Here is a 17,683-nt window from a genome sequence, read left to right on the forward strand (position 1 = left end):
CTGCAAGACATAATTCCTAAGATAGGAACATATTTTTGTCTTTTTTAAAAATCTGCAACTAAGCTATAATATGTAGAAACTCTGCACCAGGCAATCAACGTGCAAACACCAAGACAGAGCCGGGGAGTAGGACGGCAAGGGAAGGAAATGCGCCCCAGCGCGGATGCTAACCCCGACCCGGGGCTGCTTCCGGTGTCATAGGCTGGCTGGAAAACTGTGGCTCCTTCCCGCCGGTGGCAGAATTTAGGGGGAGCTGGTAGTACCCCAGTGCTGTTGACATCAGGTGATCACTCCGTCAGAGCAGACCTACATGCTTTAATCCCACATATGGGGGGGGGGGACAAACAACAACAACAACAAAAAACAAAACAAAAAAAAAAAAAAAAACAGACTGTGAGATGACCCTAGTGGTTCCGTAGCAAGCTCTGCATTTTTCAGAAAAAGCACCTCTTCATTCTCTGTCTCTGAGTAATAAACAGTGCTGATAAAAATCACAAAGACACTTTACTCCACAAATGTAAGGCCTCTTCATCAAACTTGCCATTATTTTCCCGTTACTTGCTGGCCCATCTGCCACGCTGATGAAAAGGATCGGCGAACACCCAAACTGGACCAGTTACCGAAAACACAACCGGAGGGACCGCCCCAAACTTCTCCAGCGTGCTTATTACGTATGTTCAGCCCTCAAGTCCAAGCAGGCCCTGGATGGGGGCTGGGGAGGGAAAGAAACAGAGCCAGATCTTTCTGAGATAGCCAGGACTTTGTCTTTCTTGACATCTGGGCTGCAAGAAGGCAGGATATCCTGCCAAATATACTACAGCTGTGAGACCCACCTTGTGATTTAAGACACTGCAGAAGCTGAGGAGCACAGAGGACATAGGTGTGTTTTCTGAGAAAGAGACCTCACCCTTTACCTCCAGCAAGAGAAAACACATGAGCACGCGCGCGTCCGCACTCGAGCGTGCCCGCACACCATCAGTTTAGGTGAGCAGCTCTCCAGTTGCATAAAAGAAAGCATATGAAAGTAACAAATGCAATTTAGCACACAAAGTCTTTCTTTACAAAACCAGGAGAGTAGCAGATTAAAGCACCTGGCAGTCTTGGCAGGCCAAAAGAAAATCTAAGCTGTGACAAAACAAAACAGGTGTACAGGTATAAAACTCTTGCTTTCCAATAATGCCCCTCTCTTCACTGGAATGCTTTGACAGGTGCAGAAGTTCAAGTTACAGTGGGGAAATGGCAAATAAATACACAGCATTAGCGTCTGACGTGCTTGCTGAGCACCGGGGATGTTAATAACTGGCAAGGTACACTAATCTCTGATTGCAACATTTGGTTTACCTTAATCTGGAGGGACAGCTGTATTAAAGAGGGAATTATACTAATCAGTTCAAGGCCCTTGCATATAAAACTTCCCATTAGGCTTAAAGTACACCAGCTTATGCTCATTCTCTAGGAGCCTTACATCTGGTTCTGAATAAGGCTGCCTCTCATTTGCAAGGTACAAACTGAAAACAAGGGGGAGGGGGGCTGACAGTTGCTGGAGGATGGGTGATAGAAGAGTAAGCTACTAATTCTTTGAAATTTTTAACAGCACAAAACTAGCTTCTAGGCATCTTAATACTAAAAGAAAAAAAAAAAAGAAAAAGAAAAAAAAAAAGCATGTGTTATCAACCCTAGGCCATTTTTTCCTGTTACCGGAGGTGACCAACATAAAATAAAATTGATGATGTCAGTCAAAAACAGCTAAGCACAAAGCTTGGCTTTGTTATCTTAAGTCAGAAGGTATGATAGGCCATGCCATATGGCTCTAATCCGCCTCTATCTCCCATCACCTAACAGGAAACCTTCATGTAGCATGACCTTATTTGGCTGGTTCCAGGTTAGGGCTGCCCAAAGGGGATTTTTCTGTTTCTGCTATATCCAAAGGTTTATGTTGATTTTTTTCTGAGCCCTGCAAACTATAAATCCGACTGATTACTCTGCACTCTTTTGCTTGACTGAGCCTTTACAATCAGACATCCCCGTTAACAATAAGCTCCTAATGAATCAAACATCTATGGCATTAGTTTCACCTAGCTGCCTCTTTCCCATGCACTGTGCTGCTTTGTCAGACCTGGTTTGATGAGAAAAGCTAGTGACACTTGCTGCACCTATTGATAAACAATTCAGTAATGAGGGGCATAACAAAAATTACCTAAAACAACCTGATTAAAAATGACAGGCAAGGCTTATTCTATTGCTCTATAGTGAAGGTAACTCCAGTTCTGCGTAGGGAAAATAATGAGGTAAAAGAAAATTTCCTTTTTTTTACCAAGGACTTCCCTTCTGAATGTTTGTTTATGGAGAGATTAAATTTTTCCAGTGATGTTTGAAATTCTTTCAGGTTATGTGATTATCAATAACGGTAGGGACTCAGAATTCAGGATGCTTGCCTTTCAACTTTCTGAGATGAACTCCCTTTTTCTGCTTAAACTTTCAGAATAACCAAACTAACTTTCTTTCTTCGATATGAGTTTAGTCATTGAGAAACTCAACAGCATAATGTTAATAATTAGGGGAGTGTAGTGTGGGCAGGAAAAGAGAAATTCTAAGATGCAAAAAAAGAAAATAAAAAAGTTTTGGGACAAAGTAGAAGAAATTGCATGAATGAAATCCTCCCCTTAAAAGGAATAATTTCACCTTACCACGGACATTGAAGCTCCTTTTATCGGGGTCACCCAGCAGACCTTTGCGACTTGAAACAAGCTTATACCCAGAGGAGGCCAGGCTCTTGTGAAAGCTTGATTCAAAGACAGAAATGTGTGGGTTTTGCAATTGTGTGGCAGCATGTTGGGAGGGTTTCCACCAGTGCACAGATGCACTTGAAAATCAAATATGGACACGGGGAATGTTTTTTGGAGATGGAAAATGAGTGCTGATGACATGTTTATACTTCGCAGATGGATCCAGTACAGAACCATTTTTTGTAAAGACACAATATCCACCATTTGCTGAAAAAAAATTTTTTTTTGAGCAGCTACAAAATGGTGGCACAAAACGTGAATATTCCCATCATCCATGCCCCACCTGTTCCTCGGTCTTACAACTGTCTTCCATCCTGACTGTAATCAATGACTGTTGTAGTCTTATTTTTTTTTCAAATGTTATCCAAAAGAATATGAAAAAAGAAACACAAAACACAAAGGCATTTGGAAGAGCAAAATGATTTGCAATTAATTTGCTACATATGAAAAATTGGAAAATGACAAATGCTATTAAGTAACAAATGCTGAACTGGATCCTAAAAACTGCATTTTTAATTGGCATATTTTTTCCTTAAATTTGATACCAAATCAATTTTTGAATGTTTTCTATCTAGAGTTTAGAGTGGCTCCTTCATTCCTTCTTTTGGCCCCACCATAGGTCCCTTAGGTATTTGAATCTCTGGAAATTACAAATGCTGAGCATGGTATTAATACTATTTATTGCCTTATTATTGACACATTATAATGATAAGTAGTATCAATTATAATAACATGGAAAGGCACAGTATGTACAGGATATGGGCTTATAAGAAGACAATCTACAGCATTAAAGTGCCAAAAAACATTAATAACATGATAAACTCTGCTCAATTGAAGTTATCAGAATAATCAAATCTTTGCTTATTGACACCATCAGTATTATTAAACTTGCCATCCCAGGTGTGAAATATTGACAAAAGCGACCCACTTCAAAAATACAGTGACTATAAAACAAGGAAGAAGCTATGGGTCTGAAACATAGAAGTTAATAGCTGAATAATTTAAAATAACAAAATCTGAACACATTTTCAGACCTGATGAATGAGTATGTTTTCCAAGTATGTTCAAATACAAGACATTAAAGTTAATTTTTTTCTGAGTTTTGGTCAGACAAATTAACTTTTCCTAATGTTTTACCCTTCTTGCCATCTATATTCATAACCTACTGAATTCCACAGCTAACCTTGAGTCAATCATATTTTTATTCTAAGTATTAGTCTGAAGTTAAGAATTAGAAATAGAATATGAATCACAGCAAATGGTCAAGCCAGCGAAGACTAGATAACAAAATCTTGAGAATATACATAAATCGACATGTTCTTTCAACCCTGTAGTTTTCTGGCAGTGTACCAAACACAAATCTGTAGACCTACATCCTGTGATTCTACACCCTGTTATCATCTTGAAACTAACAAAACCCTGTGTACCCTTCTCAAAATGAAGTAAGTACTCATTTTTACTGCTGGATTTTTCACACATGTGAAGAAAGCCGAAACATTTATAAATACTTATTTTTTTTCTATCCTTCATAAAAACAAAAGTTTTAGTCATAAGCTTAAGGTACTCTTAGAGTTCTGCAGAAAATGTTAGTACTCAGCCTAAATTAAACTTAATCATACTTTGAAACAGTCAAGAAATATGAAAATATATCCTGTATATATGATGTCATGATGTTCTTAATAATCATTCAGCAAATGCATAGGACATAGAACTGGGGGAAAAAATAAGAGATCATTTGTTTCCATTTACTTAAAATATTAGGGAAAGGAGATCTGAGAAGTAATAGAACTATGCAACTTCACCTAACTAGATTGCTGGGAAATTGTATTTCCTGAGGTCTGCTTTATTCTACCAGACCATTTTCTTTGCAAATCTTGCAGTGTTTGATGACAGTGGACTAAGTTATTGGTCACCTATTTGCTAAGTATTATATTATCATATTATAAATACAGAGTTCAGAGAATATCACACTTAGAAAATCACTGTATAATGATATAAAAATTAATAAACTAGGGACGCCTGGGTGGCTCAGTTGGTTAAGCAGCTGCCTTTGGCTCAGGTCATGATCCCAGCGTCCTGGGATCGAGTCCCACATCGGGCTTCTTGCTCGGCAGGGAGCCTGCTTCTCCCTCTGCCTCTGCCTGCCATTCTGTCTGCCTGTGCTTGCTCGCTCTCCCTCTCTCTCTCTGACAAATAAATAAAATCTAAAAAAAAAAAAAAAAAAAAAAAAATTAATAAACTAGATTCTGTCAGTTCCTAAATTGTTGCCTAGCTATAAAGTCAGCACCTCTTTAAGCTAACTAAGCTATTAGTCAGTAAGTTAATTATGTGATAATATATCAGGTCCCTGGTAACAAGAAGAAGTTATGTAAGGATGCTGTTAACCAAAGAATACCTTAAATATAGGGACCAAGGATGTTGATCTGTCCTCGAGACCGGAGAGATCCAGGGACGGGACAAAACACTCACTTTGTAATCCTAACCATGCCACAGATGACTCATTTAAGGAAGAACTAGAGAGCTTTCCTATATCAAAGTCAACACTGATTTGCAAGGTAGTAAAAGGTCAACTTTTTAGAGCTAGAAGTTCATTACAGTCCACTATTATCTTCTTGACATCTTCTAAATAGAACAGCCAATATTCCCAAGAAAAGTCATCTTTACTTAACAAAGTTGAAGCAGTTTTCCCGAGTCCTAAGTTTAAAGGTGATAAAGCATGGCGATCCCACAAGCCGATTAGGCTACTTCCCAAAATGCTCACTGGTATCAACATAGTAGCTGGTGGAGGTCCATGGCTCGTCACTTCTATCCCTAACTTCTGGTAGTGGTCCCAACTCTGCAACCCATTATAGGTAGTAGTTGTGTAAGAAGAAAATCTGTTTCTTTTTGCTGTGAAAGGGTATGGGTTCATCAGACGTTTATATTCCAAGAATCAAAAAGTTCTGAAGCAAATAATGCTTGGCATAAGTACAGAGAAGGGAAAGCTTCCATCAGTAAAATTCACAATTGTCTACCCAATGATGATACTGAATAGTTCTTAGTTCTTATATACAGCTTTACCATCTATGATATTTATCTAATGCCTTTACGTCGGTTGGATGCTATTAACCTAAGAACAATTTAAATATAGAGATACTGAATGTCAGATATGGCTTTAGGCACTTTGAGACAAGATGCTCTGGACTTTCCTAAGTTTGGTCTAAGAAATATTCTGGATGGAGTGTGCTTCCCACTGTGAACATTACTTACATAAAGGTGTATATGAGTTTAATTTTTCTACCTGGGTCAATTATGTAATATTTGTTTATTCACATTCAGCCACACTGATTCATATATCCTAATCTTTTTTTTTTTTTTTAAGGTTTTATCCATTTATTTGACAGAGATCACAAGTAGGCAGAGAGGCAGACAGAGAGAGAGAGGAGGAAGCAGGCTTCCCGCAGAGCAGAAAGCTTGATGCGGGGCTCGATCCCAGGACCCCGGGATCATGACCTGAACGGAGGGCAGAAGCTTTAACCCCCTGAGCCACCCAGGCGCCCCTATATCCTAATCTTTTTTTTTTTTTAAAGATTTTATTTACTTATTTGAGAGAGAGAAATAGAGCACACAAGCAGGAAGGGGACAGAGGAAGAGGGAGAAACAGACTCCCCACTGAGCAGGGAGCCCAACACAGGGCTTGATCCCAGGACCCTGGGATCATGACCTGAGCCAAAGGCAGACAATTAGACAACTAACTGAGTCACCTAGGCGCCCCTCGAATATCCTAATCTTAATTAGCATTTAGATATAGTAATTGGTACATAACTAAACATATTATTTTCTGTTACTTACATTTTAAATAATCCACTACAATTCAGCCAATCAAAATAATTTAACCTGTAGGCAAGGAGAAGTTTGGTTCTGCTGTACAAAAGCTTCAAAACTATCCTTTGGGATCACCTGGCTAGCTCAGTCAGTAGAGCATGCAATTCTTGATCTTGGAGTCATGAGTTCAATCCCCACCTTGGGCCTAGGGCTTACTTAAAAAAATTTTATATGTATTATATAATTATTACATATAATTATATATTTTGTATAAAATATTATACATACTTTATTACAGAATTTATATAAAATATATACTTGAGTATATATAACTGAGTAGAATTATATACTCAATATATAATTGAGTAGAATTTTAGACATTTGTACACATGTTGAGGTTCCTTTAGTTTCTATGGAATCTGAAAGTATTCCCCGCATGCTGAATGGCAGAACACTAGACTTCTCTTTTATAGTCTGCAATCTAATATACAAAGTCTACTTTTGCTTGTTCGATAGCTTCCATTAGTAACTATAGGAAGAGTAAGTATGTTATTTTTCATTGGTATAGGTAATGCTGCCAGTAGAGATGGTTCTGAGATGGTGGTAATCTCCACTTTCACTCTTGAGGGCCTACCAGTTACTAATAGTTGCCACAAGAAACTAACAGTGACTAACAAGCACAAACAGAAATTGCATACGAATATCCCTTCTCTTGTTCTAAGCGAACAACCTCATGAAGTTTTTAGAAACTTCCATACAGTTGGATTCCTCACTACATGGCAATTTGAAGAGAATTTGAAATTCTACCAATAGAAATTCAGGAAGATTTGCATGGGTAAACCCCTACCTCTACATCAAGGGATACAATAGGATAAAGATGATGGGTTTATAGAACTGATCCCAAAATGCAGTCAGTTTGTAAGAAGGTCAAAATTTTAATATTTATGAAATATGTTAACTTTGAGACGATTGGGAGAGTCAGGCAGAGGAAAGCTGCCAAGGAAACATTGTTCCCAACCTAAGTTGTAAAGGAGGACTAGTAACTCTTTCAACCTTTTCTAAATGGAGAACAGTTGTGGCTGTTCTGAGTAGCCTCTCCCTGTCTCCACAAAGGCACATGTTTCCTCTATTTGACCATTGAATTCTAGCATGCCTACACCACTCTATTCATGTGCCTACAGATGAAATCTTTCCACTTCTCTTTGCCTCCAGTAGATTTAAATTAACTGAAGTCACCATATTGCATTGAGAACCATGTTATTACATTGTCCTAGACACTGTCTTAAATTATATGACTGTTAAAATTTTAACCTTTTTCAAATAACATATCTTAAAAGATGCTAAAGTCAATTGTTTAGTAAAGCAGATCACTAAAAGTTTGAACTTACTGAAGTCAATTTAAATTATATTCCACAAGACTCCAGTTAATTCATTCAGTGTATATTTATCAAGTCCTACCATGTGTAAGATACCACGAGCCAGAACAGACATAGATTCATAGAGCTCCAGGTCTCATAATAAAACCAAAACTTCAAATTTTTGCTCAACTGTAAGTTGATAGAGGAAGCATTTTTTGCCTTTGGGTGTGTGTGTGTGTGTGTGTGTGTGTGTATGAAAATTTATCACTACTGTATTTCATGAACAAAACTTATTATCTTGACAGACAGCTGGGTGGCTTCTGACTCTTGATTTTAGCTCAAGTCATGATCTCAGGGTTATGGGATCGAGCCCCATATTAGGGTCCCTACTCAGTGTAGAATATACTTGTCCCGCTCCTCTTTCTCTCTCCCTCTTTATCTCAAATAAATAGATACAGTCTTTTTTTAAAAATTAAAAAAAAAAATCTATGATCTTGGTCTTTCCTTCTTGCCTTCATATAAAGCCAAAAGAGAGAGAGATTGACCACTTAAATAACCATAAAGCAGACTGCAGGAATGTCACCAACAGCACAAACACTGTGACCAAATCTAGTAACCAAAATTTTCCTATTTTTTCTTAATGTGTAGCCCAAGGTGGCACTTGATCTCACAACCCTGAAATCATGACCTAAGCCAAAAACAAGAGTCAGAGACTTAACTGTCTGTGCCCCCAAGGTGCTCTAAAAGAAAAGCTTAAAAAAAAAAATTGCCTTCTTTGATATAAACCAGTTCTGGTCCCTACTCCCTATCCAATCATCTCTTTAGCTGCTCATACTAGAATTTGACAAAGAAATGTTAATTTCTAAGATCTTTATATGGTATTTTCTATAGAATGGTAGCTTAAAAAAATGGGCTTTGGAGTCAGGTCAGAAGTCAATGCTTTTCCTACCACTCACTAGCTTCATGGTCTTGAAGGAAATCCCTTAGTCCTTCTGAGTCTCAATTTCTTCGTCTATGAAATAGAAATGTTGATTCTTTCTTGGTGATACGTTGAGGACTAAATAAAACATTATTCATGTATCCTTTAGCATGTACCCTCACATGGAGTATGTGTCCAAATAAAAAGTAGCTTTCACTGTGATGGAGGTTAGGTGATAGGGATGTGCATGATGTGCTTTTAAAGCAATATGACTCTGTTTTAATAGCAGGTACATCCACAGAATGGTCTTCCTCTGATAATAAGAAAAGTAAACTTCGGTGGAACCAAAGGAAGCAAAGCATCCAGACTCAGAGCTAGGAGAGGGCCATGGTTCTGGGAAGAAGATAGCATCGGGGTGTCTTAGTTGGAGTTACCCTAAAACATAGCCTGAGATGAGGAATTGGAAGCATATTTGTTACCCCTAGAAACAGGCTGAAGAAAATGTACAGAATGAAGTAGGCTTGGTGGAAAATCCAAACAATCTACATAAGATCCCTCCATAAGATAGATACCTACATAACCGTGCTCAGTGCTTCTCATATCTACCTATCTAAACGGTAAGTGGTTAAAATGTTTGTCCACAAGCTCCTGCCTCCCATCCGTTGAGGGCTGCCCTTGATGGTGTTAACTATCTCCCACATTTCCATGCCAACCTTGAGGAAGCATTGAGCAGGCTTCTCCAGTTCTGGAAAAGGCTCTGAGACAGACATTAGGAAGACTCAAACAATACTCTGGAGGCCTGGGCTTGTGAAGAACCATTCCTGAAGCTACTGCTGAAACTGGAAGGCGGCCTAGAGGATGAGAAACAGGACCCTAAAACTTTTCTGCACAAATAGTCTTTCTGACAGACCATAAAAAGCGCCAAGACAGGAAAAAATTGTTACAGACTGAATGTTTGTGTTCCCTTGCCAAATTCATATGTTGAAACCCTAATGTTTAATGTGATGATACGTATTAGGAGGTGCGGCCTTTGGGAGATGACAATTAGGTCATGAGGGTAGAGTGCTCCCTAACAGGATTAGCCCTTGTCAGGGACTGAAGAGATCAGAGTCCCCTGCTCTCCCCCATATGAGGACAAAAGAAGATGGCCATTTGCAAATGTGAAAGAGGGCTCTTGCTATACCCTGGCCATGTCAGGACTCTGATCTCAGTCGTCCAGCTTCAAGAACCATCAAAAATAAATTTCTGTTGTTTATCCACACAGTCTATGATACTTTGTGATAGCAGCTCAAACTATTGAGAGACTCGAACACTGGTTTCAAAGATACATCAGATACATACTTTTCTCTAAGTTTTAGCTTAGCTTCTTTCATAGCAAGTAGATTATGATGAACAAAGTTCAGTGCAATAAAATAAAAGTGTAGGGACACAGAATCTTTACTTTCCCAGAAGTTCCAACTGGGATCTGAATTGCAGGGGTTTCCAACTTGGTTACCTATGTAGTCATAATATTGCCACCAAAGAAAGATGTGGCTTCACAAAGATAATATATTGTCAATGCCTCATTCAGTTCTCTATCCCCATAACCAGGAAACACTCCAGTCAGAGCCTGATCAGTATGGGTAAGCCAGACTCCTCTGCCACCACCTCTGAAGTCTCCATTATATTAGTCAGGCAGAAATTACTATATACTTGAAATGACGAGTCATAGCTTATGCAGGGAACGTGATGAGAGAAATTAAACTCAGCATTAATGAGTTAAAAAGCATTTGGCTTCTATTTGAAGGGGGTAAGCTCATTGCCCTATCTAATCTGACAGTGAAAGGTAAGATGATTTATAAGTGACAATTTATAATTTATAAATAATTAGATTGTCCATTCAATGCATGGTTGCAATTTCTACCCAATCAGAGTGCCACCTAGGGTTCCCTGATAAAAAGTGAACATGGCACGGGGCATGTTTATATGAACAAATATTCACTATTGATCAGAAATTCAAATTTAATTAGGAATTCTTTACTTTTATTTGCTATATCTGGCAACTCTATTGCCACCTCCAAGCACATACAAAGAAAGAGCTACTCATTAAAATAAAACTGCAAATGTTCTGGAATGTTGTGCTAAAGGTTCTTGGAGTTTTCAGTAGCAGCAACATTTCAATAAACTGACAAGTGAATTAACTTTAACAATTTACATATTGTTTCCTTGGGCACATTTCTAAAAACTTTTCAAAGCATTTCAATAATTTATTTTGTCACAACATGGCAATTTGTAGAGTGAAAAAACACTGTGATAGTAATAGGGAAACTCTTTTCAAATAATTCCAAATGAGCCTTCAAAAAACTGCCACTTACTTGTTAAGAGTCAAATATGTGTACTTTAAGATGTTTTCATAGGATTCACCTAAATATTCTTTCATAAATAAAATCTAAATTAACTTAAGTCCCAGAGCAGTTCTATAGAATTCTTTGATGAAGAGAAACATCCCAAAACCACATGCAGAGTCACTTCATTTTATTTGCAGGATTCTTGTTCCAGCTCACCTTCCAAAACAATTTCAGTCAAGTAGAAATGTTCTGACAATCCCGGCTCTTAGAATGGCAAATAATCCCTGCCTTTTCATTCATTCGCTCATTACCTCTCTAAAAAGAGAATGTGCAGTTACCAGAATTTTATACAATTAGTTCTCCAAGAGTGTTTTAAATGCAAACCTATAAGAGGAAAGTAAAAACAAATCAAAGTTAATTGTGACTGGCTGGAACAAAATGCTTAAATCGATACAAGGATGGCTCATCTGCTCATCATTTGCCCATTACCTGGGAGACGAACACCTCCTGCTGTGCCTGATTTTTGATACAGATTTACCATTGCCTGCATTCTGCAGACACATGCTAAGGAAGCCCAGACCTTCTCTGACTCCCTGTCTCATTATCCTCTTAGCACTTACTAACCTAGTCATTGTTATTTTTTCCCTGGCTCTTGTATTCTTCTTTGCAAGAGGGGCGTGCATGGAAGGAAAACTAGAGTTAAAAAACTTTATAAAGAAGTTCAGGGCCTTCCTGTAAAGCAGTCAGAGGAGGTGTCAGTATCTGTGAATTACTGACTTCTCTCAACCAGCGCCCCACTGACTATTGTGATTTTCAGAAATCTCCACAAGTAGAAAGCAAGTCCTTTCATAAGGCATCCCTTGAAAAAAATGTTGTTGTTGTTAAGGTATTAGATATAAATGAGAAATAGGGGCGCCTGGGTGGCTCAATGGGTTAAGCCTCTGCCTTCAGCTCAGGTCATGATCTCAGGGTCCTGGGATCGAGCCCCGCATCCGACTCTCTGCTCGGCAGGGAGCCTGCTTCCTTCTCTCACCTCTCTCTCTCTCTCTGCCTGCCTCTCTGCCTACTTGTGATCTCTCTGTCAAATAAATAAAATCTTAAAAAAAAAAAAAAAGATATAAATGAGAAATAGAGCCCTCTTACCTGGAAGTGTGAATGTCTTTAATGGAAGGGTGCCTGAAAACCCAACACACAGTATCCAGGTGCAGCAAAATCTGGCTTTTGGAGGCCATGCAAACTCTTAGCTCTCATCAGTAAAGCTGGTGTTGATAAAGACATTTCTAACCTGCTGGCCTTTCTGGAAATGCCTGTCACCATAGCCAAGTATCCAAAAAAATGCAATATAAAATGTATCTGCCATTGAAAGTTAACATGTATCTCTGAATTAGATACACACACCAAAATTGAATGTGTCTGGACAGGATGGTTGTGTTGATACACTAACTTATTTTTTAGGTAATTTTCCATATGAAAAGCTTGCAACTACATGTTTATTATTATTATTATTATCAATGATTTCCAGGTAGGGGACTCAAAAATTCTTGAAATAACTGATTTTTCTTATTCTTTTTGGCAAATAGATGATATGTGACTGCTATCTCCATTTATTTACTGGCAATTGTCTTCTTTTTGCTTTCTGGCTTTTTTTTTTTTTTTTAACTTCTGTATATGGATACCTAACAGAAAAGTATACAGATGACCACATATGAATAGCAATCATGACGGAAAGTGCCTTATATTTTTAGCCAAGTGCACCCAAATAGTTTAAATATGTGAAGTTTAGAAATACAGTTCCCACTTTAAAATCGAAGTATAAATACAAATGGGAAACCCGGGAGCACAGTGATAGGGTAGAGTAGGGGGAAAATCGAGTGTAAAGGACTGACTGGTGGAAAATCGTGATGCTGTACAAAGCACCACAACTGATAACCAGCATCAGCCTCTGAATTCACTGTTGGCCTCTCTTCCACCTACTACTTCCTCAATGCATCCTTTATATTATTTCTTTTAGGAAAGGACATTCATGACCAATAACAATGTTAAAATGATAGTAAGTATCGGATTTAAGATACGTTTTTTAAAAACACCTTTAACCAACATTTAAAAAGCCAGCAAGGGTGGGGGCGGGGGGGGGTTGTTACCTAGCTCAAGGTTTCATTTAGTGATGGTTCCACTTTTTCACTCACTGCCTGCAAATCAGCATTTTTAGTGGACAAAGGGCTCAGCAGCGGCCTTATGATTGCTTCTTTTCAAATGGTAATGGCTATCCTAACTCCTCTGCCAGGTTTTTCTTACCAGAGCACAAATTGCAGTTTACAAGGCTCTGAGGGGAAAAAAAAAAAAAATCTTAGCTGAATATCTTTTTTTTTTTTATTCGACAAACTGACATGTAAATTACCCTTTAAGTGCTCCACTCTAGGGCTCTGATCATCTCCTAATTGTCACAGTCAATTGTAGCCAACAGTCTCTTCAATCCCAAGCGCTTTGACAACAAGCACAAGGATCAAAGCAGAATCAGCTCCCTTCAATATCCTTCTGTTTAGGATGCTACAAAATGCCTGAAAAAGAAAGGTGTAAGGGCATTGCTGTAGAGGAAACTGAGAGTAGCAAGTATTACAATAGTCATTTTCTCCATCTCTAAAATTATGCCGTATAAGCTGCCGTGATCTTTAATCACATGTGCAGAACAAATACATAAACCTCCTGGGCAATTAATATGCTCTTAAGATTATACTAATATGCGAGCTTTACAAACAACACCGTTTCCATGGCTTAGGAAAAATTACGACACAGCGAGGGGATAGCAATCATTTCGTAGCAGCTTGAGCATCAAAAACTATTATCAAACATATTTGGTATTTGAGCATAAATTCCAAAGCATAGTTTTTATTACTTAGTTTGGTGTCAAGGATTCACTGCTCCCCCAAACTAAATAGCTCATTGAAAATCCTTGAGTTTTTTTTAATTAATCTAGAAATGTCCAATGAAAAATGTGCACCCAAATAAATTTTAAAATGTGACACCAAAACAATTTCAGAAGATGCTGTTTTCCTTACAAGGGATAACTTTTACTGCTTTACTGGGAACAAACTAATTGAAAGTCATTACATGATCTATAAACATGATTCTTAAATAAGATGCACTTACCAGGATCACTACTTAACAAAATATGACAATTCTTTCTAACTAAAGTAGTTATTATATGTCACTATTTTTTTAAAAGATTATGTATGCTTTTCACAAAAAATAACAATTTTGCTCTATCAAATATAACAATAGAAATGATTTGGTGGAAAGAGAAACCCTATATAATAAATCTGTATAAAATAGCCACTTTGAGGCACCTGGGTGGCTCAGTGGGTTAAAGCCTCTGCTTTCGGCTCAAGTCATGATCCCAGGGTCCTGTAATCGAGCCCTGCATTGGGCTCTCTGTTCTGTGGAGAGCCTGCTTCCTCCTCTCTCTCTCTGCCTGCCTTGCTGCCTACTTGTGATCTCTCTCTGTCAAATACATAAAAAATCTTAAAAAAAAAAAATAGCCACTTTAAAAATAACCTGAAAATTGTTAGGGAAAAATGACAAGCAGAACAAAATCAAAGGCACGTATGACAGCAGCTCTGTGAGCACCTCTATGGCTATCTCCTTGTGCCCAGGTATTATACCTATACAGCGTGTAAGGTCACACAGTGATTGACAGGCTTCCGAGGCTCAAGAAAAAAAAAAAAAAAAAAAAAACTGGAAAAAGAGGCAGCAAATACCCCCGGTTCCTTTTTCAGCTAGTCCACTCAAATCCCCCTGTAGGGGTTTCCCATCCTCCCCTCAATTTCACCTTGAATTCTCAGGTTTGATTGAAGAGCTTCACAGAAGGGTCTATTACAGATTGAGGAATGATCCATTTCACATCTGAAGCTCCAAAGAGCTACTTGTGAGGAGTCTTTGAGTGCATTTATCTCACATGTGAAGCTTTCTGCAAAATCAATATGGGTATTTTTCAGTTTGACAAGTCAACATGAAATATCACATAATAATAGAAAAACAGAGTTGTACATTTAAACACACCCAATACAGTTATCTACAACAAAGCTTATAGTTATTACTCATGGATATCCTTGAGTATGCGTAATCTAAATTCATCCTGAGAGCTGGGCTAAAGCACACAGAAAGAGAAACTGACTGGCTACCGTACTTTTGGCTCCTTTGTCCTAATTAATCCAGGTCTTGTGGTAAGAGGAGAAAATGGGCAGGAATCGTGGCCTTTGTTACCAACTTGGGAATGTTATCAGAAGTGGGAAGAAAATTTCCAGAGCTGAAAAACAAGAAGGAAGGAGAGCAAATGAGAAATGTAAAGAACTTTAAATTTAACTAACTGGCGATAACTAGATTAAACAGTCACACAAAGAATAGTAACGATGTCTGTACTGACAATGTCTGTAATGAATCCCCACCTCGATGGTAGTAAACACTAGCAGAATAATTGATATATTTGTATTGGGGTCTAACAATCTTCGCGTGAATTCTAGATCTGTTTTACTGTCTGCATCAGCTTGAGGGATATGTTTTAACACAGTTTTCTTTTTCTAAATCCCCTTTTTTTAAAATCTTGAAATGAGATTAATCAGAAAATTAATCTTATAAGGTATCTTGTACCTTATAAGATTTTGAGGGGTTTGAAAAAGGTGATGTATATAGCACCTGGCACATGGAAAACATTCAATTAATGGTAAATACTGATGAAATTATTAGTGTGTCCTTATACATATCCGCAAGGTCTCTAAGGTCCTAACCAGGTGCCATTTCTGGTTTTCCCTGGGCCCTTTCCACATTGTTTAATGTCTCCAGGGTATAGATGACCATTTGGGTGAAAGAGTGAGCTCACTATGTTAACTCTAGTGTAGGTCCTAGTAGAAGAGGGCAGCCACCCATATTCTCTTTCCTTGAAGACGGTCTTCCTCTAACCAGGAAAGCTATCCCCACCAACTGAGAGAAAGAATCAAATAGGACTTTGAGAAAGGAAAAAAACCCAGGTGGGGAGGCCAAATCAGCTGATCACTTCCAGCAAGAAACGAGATAAGAGATGTAACATATAGTTTTCCCTCATATGCCAGTATGCTATCATTAATACCGAGTTTATCTCTATATATTCCACCACAGGAAGAATCTTAAAATTAAAAAAAAAAAAAAAAGACCTTCTCAATAGCATGTTAGCAACCCAGAATTGGTTAAATGACTCACTATAACCACTTATTCCTCTCCCTCACATTTTCCTGTAGCTTATCACTACATAAGCAGTTTTAACACCTACTGTACATGATTATCTGTCCTTGGATTTGTAGATTGCCTGAACAATATTTATAGCTTTAGGTTAACTCTCCCCTCTACTCAGAATAAGTAGTGGCCAAATACAAAGGAGGCAAAACAAGTGAGTTCAGTGATGTGAAAATTCATGTTAATATAAAAGTAAGTACCATTATAAAATTCAATTGTAGTTTAAAAACTCTTATCCTAGGGGCACCTGGGTAGCTCAGTGGGTTAAAGCCTCTGCCTTCGGCTCAGGTCATGGTCCCAGGGTCCTGGGATGGAACCCCACATTGGGCTCTCTGCTCTTCGGGGAGCCTGTTTTCTCCTCTCTCTCTCTCTGCCTGCCTCTCTGCCTACTTGTGATCTCTGTATGTCAGATAAAAAAATAAAATCTTTAAAAAAAAATAAAACAAAACTCTTATCCTATATTTCAAGGTCAAATAACTAAATATAAATGACTTTGTACTTAATTAATTCAACCAATATATATCAAGAAATTAATATATGTAATACTGTTCATTTTTTAGCTACCTTACCGTTCTCCTCGTTATTAAAATTAAGCTGTAGCTTTCATTCCAAAACCAAATTAAAATATTTTATTAAATGCTGATATAGAATTACAAGAACAAATTGAAACAATTTCCTACTTAAAAAAGGTTATTTCCTTAAAATTTTTAATTTATTTGTTTTGGACTCAAAATACATTTTTAGTGAGGAAACAAGTTTATATATGATAATTACATTCCCAGATTGACACATAAAAACCTGTTTAATGTAAAATGTACCTGAAACACACTAGAAGCAAGTGTAAAACAGCTCTGGGTTGTAAGATCTATATATTTAATCCTGTAGAGGCTTAAAAAGTATCATTGAACCTTGACTTTCCAAAATCTGAGACATATGAGGCAAAACACCTGAGGTAAGAATAGAACATCCATGAGTTTGGGTGATCACTGTTCTCAGGATCACCACCACCACCACCATCATCATCATCATCATCATCACCATCATCTTGCCCTATTTTGCCCATCATATTAGAACATGGAGGCTATGAAGATGATGCCAGGGGGTAGCCAGTAAGATGGTATCTCATCACCTTGACATTTTAAGTAAGGGAGGAGAACTTCACCAGGCAGTTGGGCCCTCACTCTCTCTGGCACTGAAAGCTCTTCTATCATATTCATTTCCATGAAC

General features: G+C 38.0%; 1 long non-coding RNA gene across 3 annotated transcripts in view; it reads right to left on the bottom strand.

Moving 5' to 3' along the window:
• Nucleotides 1–10,906: 10,906 nt before the first annotated feature.
• The window catches only part of LOC122902680, a 49,664-nt gene continuing 42,887 nt past the window's right edge, over nt 10,907–17,683 (bottom strand). For all 3 annotated transcript variants that reach the window (XR_006383843.1, XR_006383842.1, XR_006383844.1), the window contains 4 exons: nt 15,378–15,497; nt 15,021–15,158; nt 13,593–13,752; nt 10,907–11,578 (listed from right to left, as the gene is read on the bottom strand). This is a non-coding gene — a long non-coding RNA (uncharacterized LOC122902680). The remainder of the gene's footprint in view (nt 11,579–13,592; nt 13,753–15,020; nt 15,159–15,377; nt 15,498–17,683) is intronic.

The sequence above is a fragment of the Neovison vison genome, chromosome 3, assembly GCF_020171115.1.
Source record: "Neovison vison isolate M4711 chromosome 3, ASM_NN_V1, whole genome shotgun sequence".
Lineage (NCBI taxonomy): Eukaryota > Metazoa > Chordata > Mammalia > Carnivora > Mustelidae > Neogale > Neogale vison.